This window comes from Bombina bombina, chromosome 4, assembly GCF_027579735.1.
Source record: "Bombina bombina isolate aBomBom1 chromosome 4, aBomBom1.pri, whole genome shotgun sequence".
In the NCBI taxonomy this organism is placed as follows: domain Eukaryota; kingdom Metazoa; phylum Chordata; class Amphibia; order Anura; family Bombinatoridae; genus Bombina; species Bombina bombina.
The window spans coordinates 215,446,700-215,462,685 of NC_069502.1; positions in this window are offsets into that span (position 1 = coordinate 215,446,700).

Below are 15,986 nucleotides of genomic sequence, written 5' to 3' on the forward strand. Positions count from 1 at the left end.
CTCCTATGCCAACCTCTTCATGGGGTGGTGGGAGCTCTCCCACGTCTTTGGAGAGAGGAATCCCTTCAGGAAGGGGATAGTGTGGTACAGGCGCTTTATAGATGACCTTCTTTTCATCTGGCAAGGTCCTCTTCAGGATTTGGAGGAATTTGTGAAGGGATTAAATAACAATACTGTGGGAATCAGCTTTACCTCAGAGATTCAACAACACAAAGTAAATTTTCTAGATATTACGCTCAAAGGAGTAGCAGGCCACAAGATAATTACAGAGACCTATCGAAAACCAATCACAGGGAACTCTCTATTGCATGCCTCAAGTTGCCACCCCAGGAGAGTGTTCAGGGGTGTAGCAAGAGGGCAGTTCATCCGCTTAAAAAGAAATTGTACGAGTTACAGTACATATGAGCAACAAGCGGATAAACTGTCGGACAGACTGTTAGAAAGAGGATACCCCAGGTCAATTATTTCGAAAGAGAGGAATTCTGTCACCAAGATCAGTAGAACTGACCTTCTAAAACAGAATAGAAAAGAGACCGAAAGGAAAATCGAGAAGAAAATCAAATTCTCGACGGATTACTCTCAGCAGTATACCCAGATATGCCAGATCATTAAGAACAATTACCAGCTATTGCTAGCTGTTGATGCTCTTAAAGAAACTGTGTCAGAGGGTATCAGATGCACCTATAGAAGAACGAGACTATAGGCAACATGGTTGCACCTACGAGACTAAAACAAGAACAGACGGATGGGTCTTCTTGGTTGAGACTTAATGGCACCTTTAGGTGCAACCATCATGCCTGCAAGGCCTGTGAAAGGGTTACTACAGGGGATACTTTTTGTTCCCTGGTCACAGGTCAGAATTTTCAAAAGAAGCTATGCCTGAATTGCAGGTCAACCTTCGTGGTGTATCTGATCTCATGTACACATTGTGCGCTCCAATATGTAGGACTCACAACGAGGGAAGCTAGAGTCAGGATTAAAGAACACTTGCTGGATATAAAAGAAGGTGCTCTCACCACTCCATTAATCAATCACTTTTCGAATGTTCACAATAAAGATAAGAGATTCTTTACGTGGACAATCATTGAGAGAGTACCTATCCAGACCAAAGGGGGAGATAGGACTCGTAAATTGGGTGAAAGAGAGGCCTTCTGGATATTTCGTTTAAAAATGAGAGTTCCAGAAGGCCTCAACTCAGAATTTGATTTAATTAATTTTTGGTAACCTAGGCTAGTTCACACCACACATAGCAAATAAAAAAATGCCATACCTGGTATCTTTTGATTTCCCTAGTTGAATTGTTCCTTTTTAGTATCATTCCTTAATTAAACCACTGCACAATGCAGTTTATTCCTCCATTAAATATTCTAATTATAATTCAGGTCTAAATTCTTTATTTGGTAACTATCTTTCCTTAGATAATAGGCACACTGTATGGGGGCCACTCATTACACTATAAGCTAGATAGTTACAATCTAGATATTACATTACAAGCTATTTACATCATACCTTAATATCTCCTTAAACTGGCAGCATTATCTTGTATTAGGAACGTGTAGATCCTAGACTTTAGTTCTCTATCTATTCATTGTTTGTCATATTTTCACCCCATTAAACTTATTTTTCCACATGGAATGAAAAGCTAATTGCAGATTTTACCCACAGCCGGTTGCTAACAAACATGCATATGTCACAAATAGGAGGATACTGCAAGCGTAGGGACCCAATATGAAACTGTGTTTCTCCGTTCCAGACTTGTGCAGTGAGACTTGCAGGGTGATTGGCCAAATCTTACGATTTTCAACCTATCAGAATGTTTTGAACAATGACATGGGCGGCCACCCTTTGCAAGCCACACAGCAGTGAGCGGACGATAACAAACGAGGCTAAATGCACAAATTTTAAGGTATACTTTAAAAAATCTATCATTCACTAAAGCATATGATACGGACTAAAGTGTCCCTCCTAAATGAATAAAACATTAAGCTCTTTCACACACAGCCGGAGCGATCGGCAAGTTTAACAACTACTTGTACACAGGTATATGTTTTAGCATGCACACAATCACAGCATGCATAAATTCATATTCAGACACAATAACAGAACAAAGATCAACATTATTCGAAACTCTCAGAGTGTTAAGGTGTAATAGTTTTGGTTTTGTATATTTGCATGCTTTTTGTGAACCATGTACCGTAGAGATTCAGGTGTCATTTAATGATCATTTAATTGAATGAAGCTGAGATTTTGGGGCGTGTGCCCCTGAACCAATGGTAACTCAGATGAGGGTTTTTAAGGCAGTAACTGTCAATCTGTTTTAAGCAGGCTAGAAGTAAGGCAACAGCCGAAACCGGTCAATCATTGTTCATCTGTTTGTTACTTTTTTCTTTTTTGTGTGTTCTTACCCGGGGTATATACCCTTTTGCATTTAATAAAAATTTATATTTTTATCACTTCACCTGGTGCTCCTGTTACACATTTTTTCTGCACCTTTTAAGGGCTGGTAATAGAGCTGATTACTTTTGTAGGGACATTTTATTATTTTGGGAGGCTTTTTTATTTTATTAGGGGGCTTAGATTAGGTGTAATTATCTTAAAATTTTTGTAATCTTTATTTATTTTTTGTAATTTAGTGTTTGATTTTTTGTAATATAGTTTAGTGTATTTAATTATATTTTAGTTTAGATAGTTGTAGTTTATTTAATTAATTTATTGATAGTGTAGGTGTATTTGTAACTTAGGTTAGGATTTATTTTACAGGTAATTTTGTAATTATTTTAACTAGGTAGCTATTAAATAGTTATTAACTATTTAATAGCTATTGTACCTAGTTAAAATAAATACAAAGTTACCTGTAAAATAAATATAAACCCTAAAATAGCTACAATGTAATTATTAATTAGATTGTAGCCATTTTAGGGTTTATTTTATAGGTAAGTATTTAGTTTAAATAGGAATAATTTAGTTAATATTAATATTATTTAGATTTATTTCAATAATAATTAAGTTAGGGGGTGTTAGGGTTAGACTTAGGTTTAGGGGGTAAAATAGGTGGCGGCGGTGTAGGGGGCTCAAATTAGGGGTTAATATAAGTGACGGCGGTGTAGGGTGATTAGATTAGGGGTTAATATATTTAATGTAGCTGGCGGCGATGTAGGGGGATCATATTAGGGGTTAATATATTTAAAATAGTTGGCGGCGGTGTAGAGGGATTAGATTAGGGGTTAATACATTTAAAATAGGTGGCGGCAGTGTAGGGGGCTCAGATTAGTGGGTAATACAGTTAATATAGGTGGCGGCATTGGTAGGGGGCTCAGATTAGGGAGTAATATATTTAATATAGGTGGCGGCGGGGTAGGGGGCTCAGATTAGGGGGTAATACAGTTAATATAGGTGGCGGCGGGGTAGGGGGTTCAGATTAGGGGGTAATACAGTTAATATAGGTGGTGGCGGGGTAGGAGGCTCAGATTAGGGGTTAATATATATATATAATATAGGTGGTGGCGGTGTAGGGGGCTCAGATTAGGGAGTAATACAGTTAATATAGGTGGCGGCGGGGTAGGGGGCTCAGATTAATAGGTAATACAGTTAATATAGGTGGCGGCGGGGTAGGGGGCTCAGATTAGGGGGTAATACAGTTAATATAGGTGGCGGCGGGGTAGGGGGCTCAGATTAGGGGGTAATACAGTTAATATAGGTGGCAGCGGGGTAGGGGGCTCAGATTAGGGGTTAATATATATAATATTGGTGGCGGCAGTGTAAGGGGCTCAGATTAGGGGGTAATACATATAATATAGGTGGCGGCGGGGTCCAGGAGTGGCGGTTTAGGGGTTAATACATTTATTGTTAGGAATGAGAGGGGGGATTGCTGATAGAGGGGTATACGTGTCGGGCTATGTTTGGGAGGCGTGTTAGACAGTAACGGGAGATTTAAAATTTTAGTCAGTTTTTTAGGCAGCGGCAGTTTCTAATGTGCCATAAGTCACTGGCGACTCCAGAAATTTGTACTTTACGCTGATTTCTGGACGTCGCTAGTTTGTCCGACTTACGGCACTTTAGCAACTGCCGGCGCCGTATATGTGATAGCTCGCTGTGCGAGCTGAAACTACGGGTGGCGCAGGTTTCCATGTTGCGTCGAAACCTGCGCCGTATATCGGATCGCGCCCCTGACTCACAAAAAAATATTGTGAATCTATCACTCACAAATAAAATTTGCTCATCTTAGCATATTTTCTATGGGGATTTAATTACTTTGAATTGTGATTTGTGTGTATACTTTAAGGTGAGGATATAGATAGATAGATAGATAGATAGATAGATAGATAGATAGATAGATACAGTATATATATATATATATATATATATATATATATATATACAGTATATATATATATATATATATATATATATATATATATGCACACACATTTCAGCTTTAGCAGCTTCTATAATTAAACTATTTGTAGCCTCTAGATTTATTTAAGAAATGATATAAAGTTTTCAGTGAGAGCACACTGACTACTTATTTCTAGCGTGACCAGGATATTTTGCATTTAAAGTTAATTTATTCTGTGAAATGTGCAGAGTTAAAATCAGCACATTATGCTGGAAACCCAAATTAAACTTGTTAAGCATGTATGTATTTTATAGCAGTTTGAGATATTTTTGGGGATGAGGCATACCTCAACATATATATCAAGTAAGGAACATTTCCATGTAATTTACAATTCTAAAAATCTGTACCAATAGTGTATCTTGTTAACTGACTCTGAAACTCTGATCTAATATTTTAATAAAAAAATCATATAAGATTTAAAACACCAGCTACATTTTATATTACATACAATGCTTAAACAATTCCTTCTAAATAGTCTAATGTACATAGAACGTTTACACACTTTTTGACAAAAGTCAAAAGCAAAGTTTGTCAAATTTTTAATTATAACAGAGGAGACCAAATGTTCAGACTTGTGTGCCTTGTTTAATTTTCCTTTGTGTGTTCTTAGTTCACAGGTTCCAGGATATAACTTGTAACCATTTGTGGAAAACACTATTTACTGAGTTATTAAAACTAGACAGATACATACTTAACCAGCAGGTTTGATTTATATGAGAATAATAATGCAAATTTGTAAGTCAAATTTAGACTTTGTGGAAAGTTTTACTTGGGTAGGCTTACCCTTTCTTAGAGAAATACCTGAGGTAAAGGGTTCATGAAAATGGCAATGCAATTTATTTAAATATGCTGTAAAATTTCAGTAGCACCGAGAGACTAAAATAATATACCTTCCTTTTAAAATTTTGTTTATTGGCTCTCTATAGTTCACATTTAACAATCAGCACATAATGTTCCCCGCCAAGGAACCTGTTCATCTATGATTTGGGCATCAAAAAGGATCTGTCACACACGTTTACATTACCCATGCATCTCATTTGTAGCCCTCCACTCTGTCCTTCTCTAGACAGCAGTATGCATCAAATCTAGCTTGTTGTATATGCAGTGAACAATAGTCAAAATGTATACACAGCAAAGTAAACCTTTGTAGAAGGGCCCTTTAAAATCAGGCATGTAAGTTGCTTTTGCAATGACAAGAGAGTCATTCAACCAAGTCAAATCCTACTTCACCATCAAAACTACAATTGCCAGAGAAATCAAAAGCTCCTCCTGACTACAAGGATCCTGTGGAGGACACTATAGAACAAGAGAATGCAGCATCTTATGCTTTCAATGGCATAGTAGGAGAAGCAGCAACATATTTTCTTCCGTCTTGGTGTTTACCTCATGCTATGGACCCACACAAACTAACAGTAGGATGATTCTGAGTGAAAATGCATGTATAGAGATGGCATGGGCATATGTGAAGACAGAAATGTCCAATGCTTTGGTCCTTAACTGGTGAAAAGAGAACATGGTGGGTGACTAAAAGTAAATGTGGATCCAGTTGTCAGGGACTTAATCAAGGTTCTGCAAGGCAAGCATGATAGCGCAACTACTGCAGTACCCAACATTTCCCAACATCAAAGTTGTTGTGTGCTGTATACATATGTTCTTGTTGTTAATGTATAACTGTAACTGGTATTACGTTTTATAGTATTTAGAGTTAATGTGCTAGGTGATGGTAAAAGTATAACATGCTGTAACAAAAATATAAATATTAAGATAATATGGTGATAAAGCTGATTAAATAGTGTTGATTTTAAAAATGTGATGTTAGAAGTTCAGCAGTTTCATGTTCATTTGTGTGGCTCAATGTAGACCCAATCCTTTTTTTTTCTAATTTTTGGGAAGATCATGGAAAAATGAGGTTAGGGTACATATAAATAAAAAATACCTCATGACAATCTTTGAAAAGAGAACTCAATAAAGGCATATTCAAAAGAATTTTCCATTTGCCAACCAACTCTTCCAATTGTTGTATATCACTTTCAAAGCAATTTCACTTACCTAATTACCTTAAATAACTTCATATCATCTGCAGTCATTAATACAAATATTAAAAAGAACAGGGTCCATTACTCTAATGTGAGTATTAGACATCAACTGCTACTCATTGTTCTCTGTCTTATATCCATTTAATTATCAATTAGCTAATATTTATAGCAACTCCAAGTCCCTTAATTTGTGTACAATAATCTCTCACGTACTGTATCAAAAGCCTTTGCAAAATATAAGTATATCACATCAACCAATTCCCCTTTATCTATAGTTTTACTTACTTCCTCATAGAATCTAATTAGATTATTATGAAATGATCTATTTCTTATAAAACCATGCTGAATTGAACTTAATTTTGTTTACCCAAATATACTCATCAATATAATCCCTTAAAATCCCTTCAAGTATTTTACCCCTACTGATGTCAGAGTAACAGGTCTACAGCCCTGTTTCCCTATTTAAAAAGTGGTACCACATCAGCTTTATGACAGTCCTGGGGTTATATGCCTGAGGATAATGAGTCTTTAAAAATTAAGCGTAAATGTTTATCTAATTACAGTGCTAAATTCCGTTAAAACCCTTGGTGTATTCCATCTTGAATTAGAGATTAATTTACCTTACTTAATATTATACAGTTTTTTTCTGGATATCCTCTAGATATAATCCAGTTATTGTTATGGGCATTGGTATATTGAAGAAAAGTACCCCCGTCTTTTCCCTGTCACTATGCTACCCTTCTCACATTTTAGTGTAACTATATTTTCCTTCTTAGATTTTTTTTGCAGTTTATGTACTTAAAAAAAACCTTTTAGGGTTTGATTTATAATTTGTTGCAATTAATATTTATTTTTCAATTTTTGCAATTTTTGGATTGATTTTTTCCTTTCTCATTTTCATTTAATCACTTTGACTTGGATTTATTTATTTTACTTTATAACCACGTTATGTGTATATTTGTTTAACAACATTTTAAATGTTATCCATATATCATCTGTGTTTTTATTTGAGAATACTTTGTGCTATTTCCTGAAATCATTTAATTTTGCTATCTTAAAATTAAAAGTCTTGGATGAACTCTTGTAACACTGCTTTTGGAAAGTTATTTTAAACATGACCATGTTATGATCACTGTTTCCCAAATGTTCTTTGCCTTCTATGGCCTAGATTTAGAGTTCGGCGGTAAAAGGGCTGTTAACGCTCCGCGGGCTTTTTTCTGGCCGCACCATAAATTTAACTCTGGTATCGAGAGTTAAAACAAATGCTGCGTTAGGCTCCAAAAAAGGAGCGTAGGGCATTTTTACCGCAAATGCAACTCTCGATACCAGAGTTGCTTACGGACGCGGCCAGCCTCAAAAACGTGCTCGTGCACGATTCTCCCATAGGAAACAATGGGGCTGTTTGAGCTGAAAAAAAACCTAACACCTGCAAAAAAGCAGCGTTCAGCTCCTAACGCAGCCCCATTGTTTCCTATGGGGAAACACTTCCTACGTCTGCACCTAACACTCTAACATGTACCCCGAGTCTAAACACCCCTAACCTTACACTTATTAACCCCTAATCTGCCGCCCCCGCTATCGCTGACCCCTGCATTACAGTTTTAACCCCTAATCTTCCGCTCCGTAAACCGCCGCAACCTACGTTATCCCTATGTACCCCTAATCTGCTGCCCTAACATCGCCGACCCCTATGTTATATTTATTAACCCCTAATCTGCCCCCCACAACGTCGCCGACACCTGCCTACACTTATTAACCCCTAATCTGCCGAGCGGACCTGAGCGCTACTATAATAAAGTTATTAACCCCTAATCCGTCTCACTAACCCTATCATAAATAGTATTAACCCCTAATCTGCCCTCCCTAACATCGCCGACACCTACCTTCAATTATTAACCCCTAATCTTCCGATCGGAGCTCACCGCTATTCTAATAAATGTATTAACCCCTAAAGCTAAGTCTAACCCTAACACTAACACCCCCCTAACTTAAATATAATTTTTATCTAACGAAATAAATTAACTCTTATTAAATAAATTATTCCTATTTAAAGCTAAATACTTACCTGTAAAATAAATCCTAATATAGCTACAATATAAATTATAATTATATTATAGCTATTTTAGGATTAATATTTATTTTACAGGCAACTTGGTATTTATTTTAACCAGGTACAATAGCTATTAAATAGTTAAGAACTATTTAATAGTTACCTAGTTAAAATAATAACAAATTTAACTGTAAAATAAATCCTAACCTAAGATATAATTAAACCTAACACTACCCTATCAATAAAATAATTAAATAAACTACCTACAATTACCTACAATTAACCTAACACTACACTATCAATAAATAAATTAAACACAATTGCTACAAATAAATACAATTAAATAAACTAGCTAAAGTACAAAAAATAAAAAAGAACTAAGTTACAGAAAATAAAAAAATATTTACAAACATAAGAAAAATATTACAACAATTTTAAACTAATTACACCTACTCTAAGCCCCCTAATAAAATAACAAAGCCCCCCAAAATAATAAATTCCCTACCCTATTCTAAATTAAAAAAGTTACAAGCTCTTTTACCTTACCAGCCCTGAACAGGGCCCTTTGCGGGGCATGCCCCAAGAATTTCAGCTCTTTTGCCTGTAAAAGAAAACATACAATACCCCCCCCCCCAACATTACAACCCACCACCCACATACCCCTAATCTAACCCAAACCACCCTTAAATAAACCTAACACTAAGCCCCTGAAGATCTTCCTACCTTGTCTTCACCATACCAGGTTCACCGATCCGTCCTGGCTCCGATATCTTCATCCAACCCAAGCGGGGGCTAGACATCCACTGAAGAAGTCCAGAAGAGGGTCCAAAGTCTTCCTCCTATCCGGCAAGAAGAGGACATCCGGACCGGCAAACATCTTCTCCAAGCGGCATCTTCTATCTTCTTCCATCCGGTGCGGAGCGGGTCCATCTTGAAGCAGGCGACGCGGATCCATCCTCTTCTTCCGATGTCTCCCGACGAATGACGGTTCCTTTAAGGGACGTCATCCAAGATGGCGTCCCTCGAATTCCGATTGGCTGATAGGATTCTATCAGCCAATCGGAATTAAGGTAGGAATTTTCTGATTGGCTGATGGAATCAGCCAATCAGAATCTAGTTCAATCCGATTGGCCGATCCAATCAGCCAATCAGATTGATCTCGCATTCTATTGGCTGTTCCGATCAGCCAATAGAATGCGAGCTCAATCTGATTGGCTGATTGGATCGGCCAATCGGATTGAACTAGATTCTGATTGGCTGATTCCATCAGCCAATCAGAAAATTCCTACCTTAATTCCGATTGGCTGATAGAATCCTATCAGCCAATCGGAATTCGAGGGACGCCATCTTGGATGACGTCCCTTAAAGGAACCGTCATTCGTCGGGAGACATCGGAAGAAGAGGATGGATCCGCGTCGCCTGCTTCAAGATGGACCCGCTCCGCACCGGATGGAAGAAGATAGAAGATGCCGCTTGGAGAAGATGTTTGCCGGTCCGGATGTCCTCTTCTTGCCGGATAGGAGGAAGACTTTGGACCCTCTTCTGGACTTCTTCAGTGGATGTCTAGCCCCCGCTTGGGTTGGATGAAGATATCGGAGCCAGGACGGATCGGTGAACCTGGTATGGTGAAGACAAGGTAGGAAGATCTTCAGGGGCTTAGTGCTAGGTTTATTTAAGGGTGGTTTGGGTTAGATTAGGGGTATGTGGGTGGTGGGTTGTAATGTTGGGGGGGGGTATTGTATGTTTTCTTTTACAGGCAAAAGAGCTGAACTTCTTGGGGCATGCCCCGCAAAGGGCCCTGTTCAGGGCTGGTAAGGTAAAAGAGCTTGTAACTTTTTTAATTTAGAATAGGGTAGGGAATTTATTATTTTGGGGGGCTTTGTTATTTTATTAGGGGGCTTAGAGTAGGTGTAATTAGTTTAAAATTGTTGTAATATTTTTCTTATGTTTGTAAATATTTTTTTATTTTCTGTAACTTAGTTCTTTTTTATTTTTTGTACTTTAGCTAGTTTATTTAATTGTATTTATTTGTAGCAATTGTGTTTAATTTATTTATTGATAGTGTAGTGTTAGGTTAATTGTAGGTAATTGTAGGTAGTTTATTTAATTATTTTATTGATAGGGTAGTGTTAGGTTTAATTATATCTTAGGTTAGGATTTATTTTACAGGTAAATTTGTTATTATTTTAACTAGGTAACTATTAAATAGTTCTTAACTATTTAATAGCTATTGTACCTGGTTAAAATAAATACCAAGTTGCCTGTAAAATAAATATTAATCCTAAAATAGCTATAATATAATTATAATTTATATTGTAGCTATATTAGGATTTATTTTACAGGTAAGTATTTAGCTTTAAATAGGAATAATTTATTTAATAAGAGTTAATTTATTTCGTTAGATAAAAATTATATTTAAGTTAGGGGGGTGTTAGTGTTAGGGTTAGACTTAGCTTTAGGGGTTAATACATTTATTAGAATAGCGGTGAGCTCCGATCGGAAGATTAGGGGTTAATAATTGAAGGTAGGTGTCGGCGATGTTAGGGAGGGCAGATTAGGGGTTAATACTATTTATGATAGGGTTAGTGAGGCGGGTTAGGGGTTAATAACTTTATTATAGTAGCGGTGCGGTCCGCTCGGCAGATTAGGGGTTAATAAGTGTAGGCAGGTGTCGGCGACGTTGAGGGGGGCAGATTAGGGGATAATAAATATAATATAGGGGTCGGCGGTGTTAGGGGTAGCAGATTAGGGGTACATAGGGATAACGTAGGTGGCGGCGCTTTGCGGTCGGAAGATTAGGGGTTAATTATTTTAAGTAGCTGGCGGCGATGTTGTGGGGGGCAGATTAGGGGTTAATAAATGTAATATAGGGGTCGGCGGGGTTAGGGGCAGCAGATTAGGGGTACATAAGTATAACGTAGGTGGCGGTCGGAAGATTAGGGGTTAAAATTTTTAATCGAGTGGCGGCGATGTGGGGGGACCTCGGTTTAGGGGTACATAGGTAGTTTATGGGTGTTAGTGTACTTTAGGGTACAGTAGTTAAGAGCTTTATAAACCGGCGTTAGCCAGAAAGCTCTTAACTCCTGCTATTTTCAGGCGGCTGGAATCTTGTCGTTAGAGCTCTAACGCTCACTGCAGAAACGACTCTAAATACCGGCGTTAGAAAGATCCCATTGAAAAGATAGGCTACGCAAATGGCGTAGGGGGATCTGCGGTATGGAAAAGTCGCGGCTGTAAAGTGAGCGTTAGACCCTTTAATCACTGACTCCAAATACCAGCGGGCGGCCAAAACCAGCGTTAGGAGCCTCTAACGCTGGTTTTGACGGCTACCGCCGAACTCTAAATCTAGGCCTATGTTAGGTATTATTTCTGCATTGATTGAAAGCACTAAATCCAATATAGCTTTATTCCTAGTTTGCACCTCTATTAATTGTGACATGAAGTTATCTTTGAGAACATTATAAATCTATCTTCCTTAGCTGTATTGCTAGTTTAATTGGCCACATTTATTTTTGGTTGTTAAAATCTCCCATAATTACTACAATTTTATTATTAGCAGCCATTCCTATTTGCATAAGCAGTTAAGTCTCTTCTTCTATGTCAGTAATTTTGGGGAGCTTGTTGCATACCCCTATTAATAATTTTTAGGATTTCCCCCCACTCTTTATTTCAACCCAAAGTGTCTCTACATTATCACCTGTATCCTTATACATATATTCCCTTGTTGTAAGATAGAAGAAAGAACAGAGGGGCGCCTCATGTGTAGAACCACCAAACCATATTAGCACAGTTAGTATAAATTAGCCAAATGGGTACTCACATTTTGTGTAAGCCCCCTAATGTGCTAATAGACGCAGACTGACATAGTAGGGCGTGTCAGTTCACCCACTCCAGGTACTCCCGGCCATGTATGTCTCTAGTAAAAAAAATAAGACAACAAACGGACGACAGATGTGCAGATCAACCAAACCAGTGGTATAAAAGTATAAGGTATGCCAAATTGGTACTCACACTTCCAAATAGCACACCTATGTGCTGGTAGATGCAGACTGATACATTTGTGTAGGGGCGCATCAGCTCACCCACTCCAGGTGTTCCCAGCAGGTTGGTTCATACACAGGATGTATGGATAAACGTCCAAAGGTGGACCCTGAGAGGTAAGGTGATACCACTAAACTTGAGTTGTATTAAAAATGGTCTCTTTATTTAAAAACAAATATCAAATATAAATATTTAAAAAGTAACATTGCCCCTCTGTCGCCCCTCTGTTTTTTCTTCTATCTTACAGCATTTCCAGTATCTTCTGTAAGGAGGAGTGCAGCCACTGTCCTTCTGAGGATATACCAATACAATTTGTGTATAGAACTTCCACATTGACCTCATTTTTTGGGACTCATATGCTACTTTGGGACTTATATGCAATTGTATGTAGATTGACACTACTGTATCATACTATATCAGCTGTTATTGTACAAAAACTGCACATATCATTTAGTGTATGCACCCTCTCTGTTCTCTAATATTTTATATCTTTCCTTGTTGTAGGTTTAAAGTCAGGTTTACTATACATGCAAATTCCTCCTCCCCTTTTATTACTCCTGTCCCTCCTAAATAAAGTATAACCCTCTAAGTTAACCGCTCAGTCACGTGAATTATCCCACTAGGTTTCAGTTATACTGAAAATATCATAATCCTCTTCTGGTGCTAAGAGATTCAGCTCCCCCAATTTACCTGTCATGCATGTTTGCATTTGCTGTCATACATTCAATTTTCATGTTTTTTATGCTGCTACATGGTGCACTTTCTTCCAAAATTTGTGACAAATGTGACATTTCGTATATGTACCCTTCTGTATAGTCTAGGTGTGTCATATTCACAGACTGATCTATCTGTTCTATTATGTTTGGTCTAACACTCCCCCTTCCCTTATTTAAAAGATTCTCTAAATGTGCTACCATCCTCTCTCCCAAAACACCTGTATCCATGTCATTTAGGTGTAATCCATCCTCACTGTACAAATGATACCCAAGCAAAAAGTCAACTCAGTGCTCTAAAAAGTAAAACTCCTCATGTTTACACCCTTTTTTAATCTGAAATGTACTGCCCTTATCTTCTTCTTCTTTACTGGATAGCACATGCACTTGTAATATCATAGAAAATACTACATTTGAGGTCCTTGCTTTAAGCTTGCTACCTAACTCTTTGAAGTAATTTTATAGGACACTTCAACTCTCGTTGACTCATGACTGTGGGATTAGACCCAGATCCTGCTAACAATGTGTCAATATGCTCAACAATATGCCTAACACAAACCCCTGGAAGACAGAAAACTGTTCTATTTAAGTGATGTGGATGACAAATTACCCTATCAACCTTTCTCACTGCATTGCCTCTGCTATCAGGTGATGCTGATGACATCACCACACATGGGCATGGTGCTGTGCTTCTCAGTCTTCAGCACTATCTATGTATCTATCTATCCATTCATTATCTATCTATCTATATCTATCTATATCTATCTATCTATCTATCTATCTATCATCTATTTACTAAATAATAATAAAACTAATATTATTATTATTATTATTATTATTAATAATAATAATAATAATAATAATAATAATAATAATAATAGCACAAAAGTGCAAAGCATTGTAAGAAATGATACTGGGAGGGTCAATGGATCCAACATCATTTGGCAAATGGCATGAAGTCTTATTTTAGGTGTGTTATTCCAAATAACTCTTGCAGCACCCTCTAGCAACAAAGATGTTGTTATCCATAACTTTTGCAAGACTGTACAATTTTTACATCTAATTTGCTCTACATTATTTCATTATTATTATCAGTTATTTGTAGTGTGCCAGCAGGTTCCTCATTGCTGAAGACATGGCTCTAATATACAAGGTGACAGTTATGGGAAACAAAGGGATAGAGGGCCCTGCCAAGAGTTTCACTATTGTAAATCATATCTCATAAAGGTGATCTACAAAGCAGCAAGGTTCATATCCTTACATGCTAAGGTCGTTCAAGGGGATAGCTAAAGGAGTATAGGGACTAAGATAGGAAAATGTTATTGTATATTATATGTATCCCTGAGCAGTAGAGTCTTTAAGAAGCGCTTGAAAGTTTGAAAGCTAGGGAAGAGTTGCATATAGTGAAGCAGAGAGTTCAAGAAAATAGGGGCCAGTCTGGAGAAGTCTTGTAGATGGGAATGTTAAACGGTAACAAGAGAGGAGTCGATAAGGAGGTCATGAACAGAGCGAAGGGGTTAGGAGGGCAAGTACCTGGAGACTTGGTTGGAGATATAGGGTGGAGCAGTGTTATTGAGAGCTTTTAAAGTTAGAGTCAAAATTGTATGTTTTATTCTGGGGGTTAGAGGAAGCCAGTGAATGGAGAGGTGCATCAGACGAGGGGTGACGTGTAAGGAAGATCAGCCTGGCAGAGGCATTTATTATCGATTGTAAGGGAGATAGACGGCAGCTAGGGAGGCCGGGGAGGAAAGATTTGCAATACTCAATTGGGGAAATGATGAGAGAGTGGATTAAAGTCTTAGTTGTGTCTTGTGTGAGGAAGTGGCACATGTTGGAGATGTTGTTAAGGTGGAGGCAGCAAGAATTGGCCAAAGACTGGATGTGGGGAGTGAAAGAGAGATCTGAGTCAAGTGTGACCCCAAGACATCGGGCATACAGGGTTGGGGTATAGATGTTATTATCAACAGTTAGAGAGAGTTGGGGAGTAGGGATTTTGGAAGAAGGAGGGAACATAAGAAGCTCAGTTTTGGAGAGATTTAGCTTAAGGTTGTGAGGGGACATCCAGGATGAAACATTAGAAAGACATTTTTACTTATCCAGTCTTCTATTTCCAGAGCCATTAATGCCTAGAATGTTTTATTTATTTTTTCAAATTACAAAGTATTGATTTGGACACAATCCAGGTGGTGCAGCACAGAGATAGGAGGGTGGTGCAGGCTGAAGGGGTACCACACAAAAACCCCTAAACTTGTAACACAGTCCAAAGAACGCAGCAGCACTCACCACTTATGCAAAAAGTTCCATCTTTATTAGGATTTTCAAAGAAGAAAAGACAACGTTTCGGACCTCTAGTCCTTAGTCATGTCAATACATAAGTGCAGGTAACACACCTTGATATAGGGAAGGGGGTAAAGAAACCACACCTACTAATTAACAATTTAACTGTGAATACACAAACATTCCTACAGTGTAACCTGTCCTGAAAGAGGATGCGCCATCTAGTGACAAGCATACAATAATACATGTTAAAAATAACTATCACACATTGTTGCAAAAAATAGCAACATTACAGAATATTAGATACAGAAACGAATCTTATAAAGTTTAAAGAAAAACAGATAGATCATATTCTTTATTCATACCAATAGGAGCCATGGTTTCCAATTTGTTAATCCAAAATACCTCCTTCTGTTTTAAAAAGAGCTCTCTATTACCTCCCCTTCTTGGTAAACTAATGTGATCAATTATTT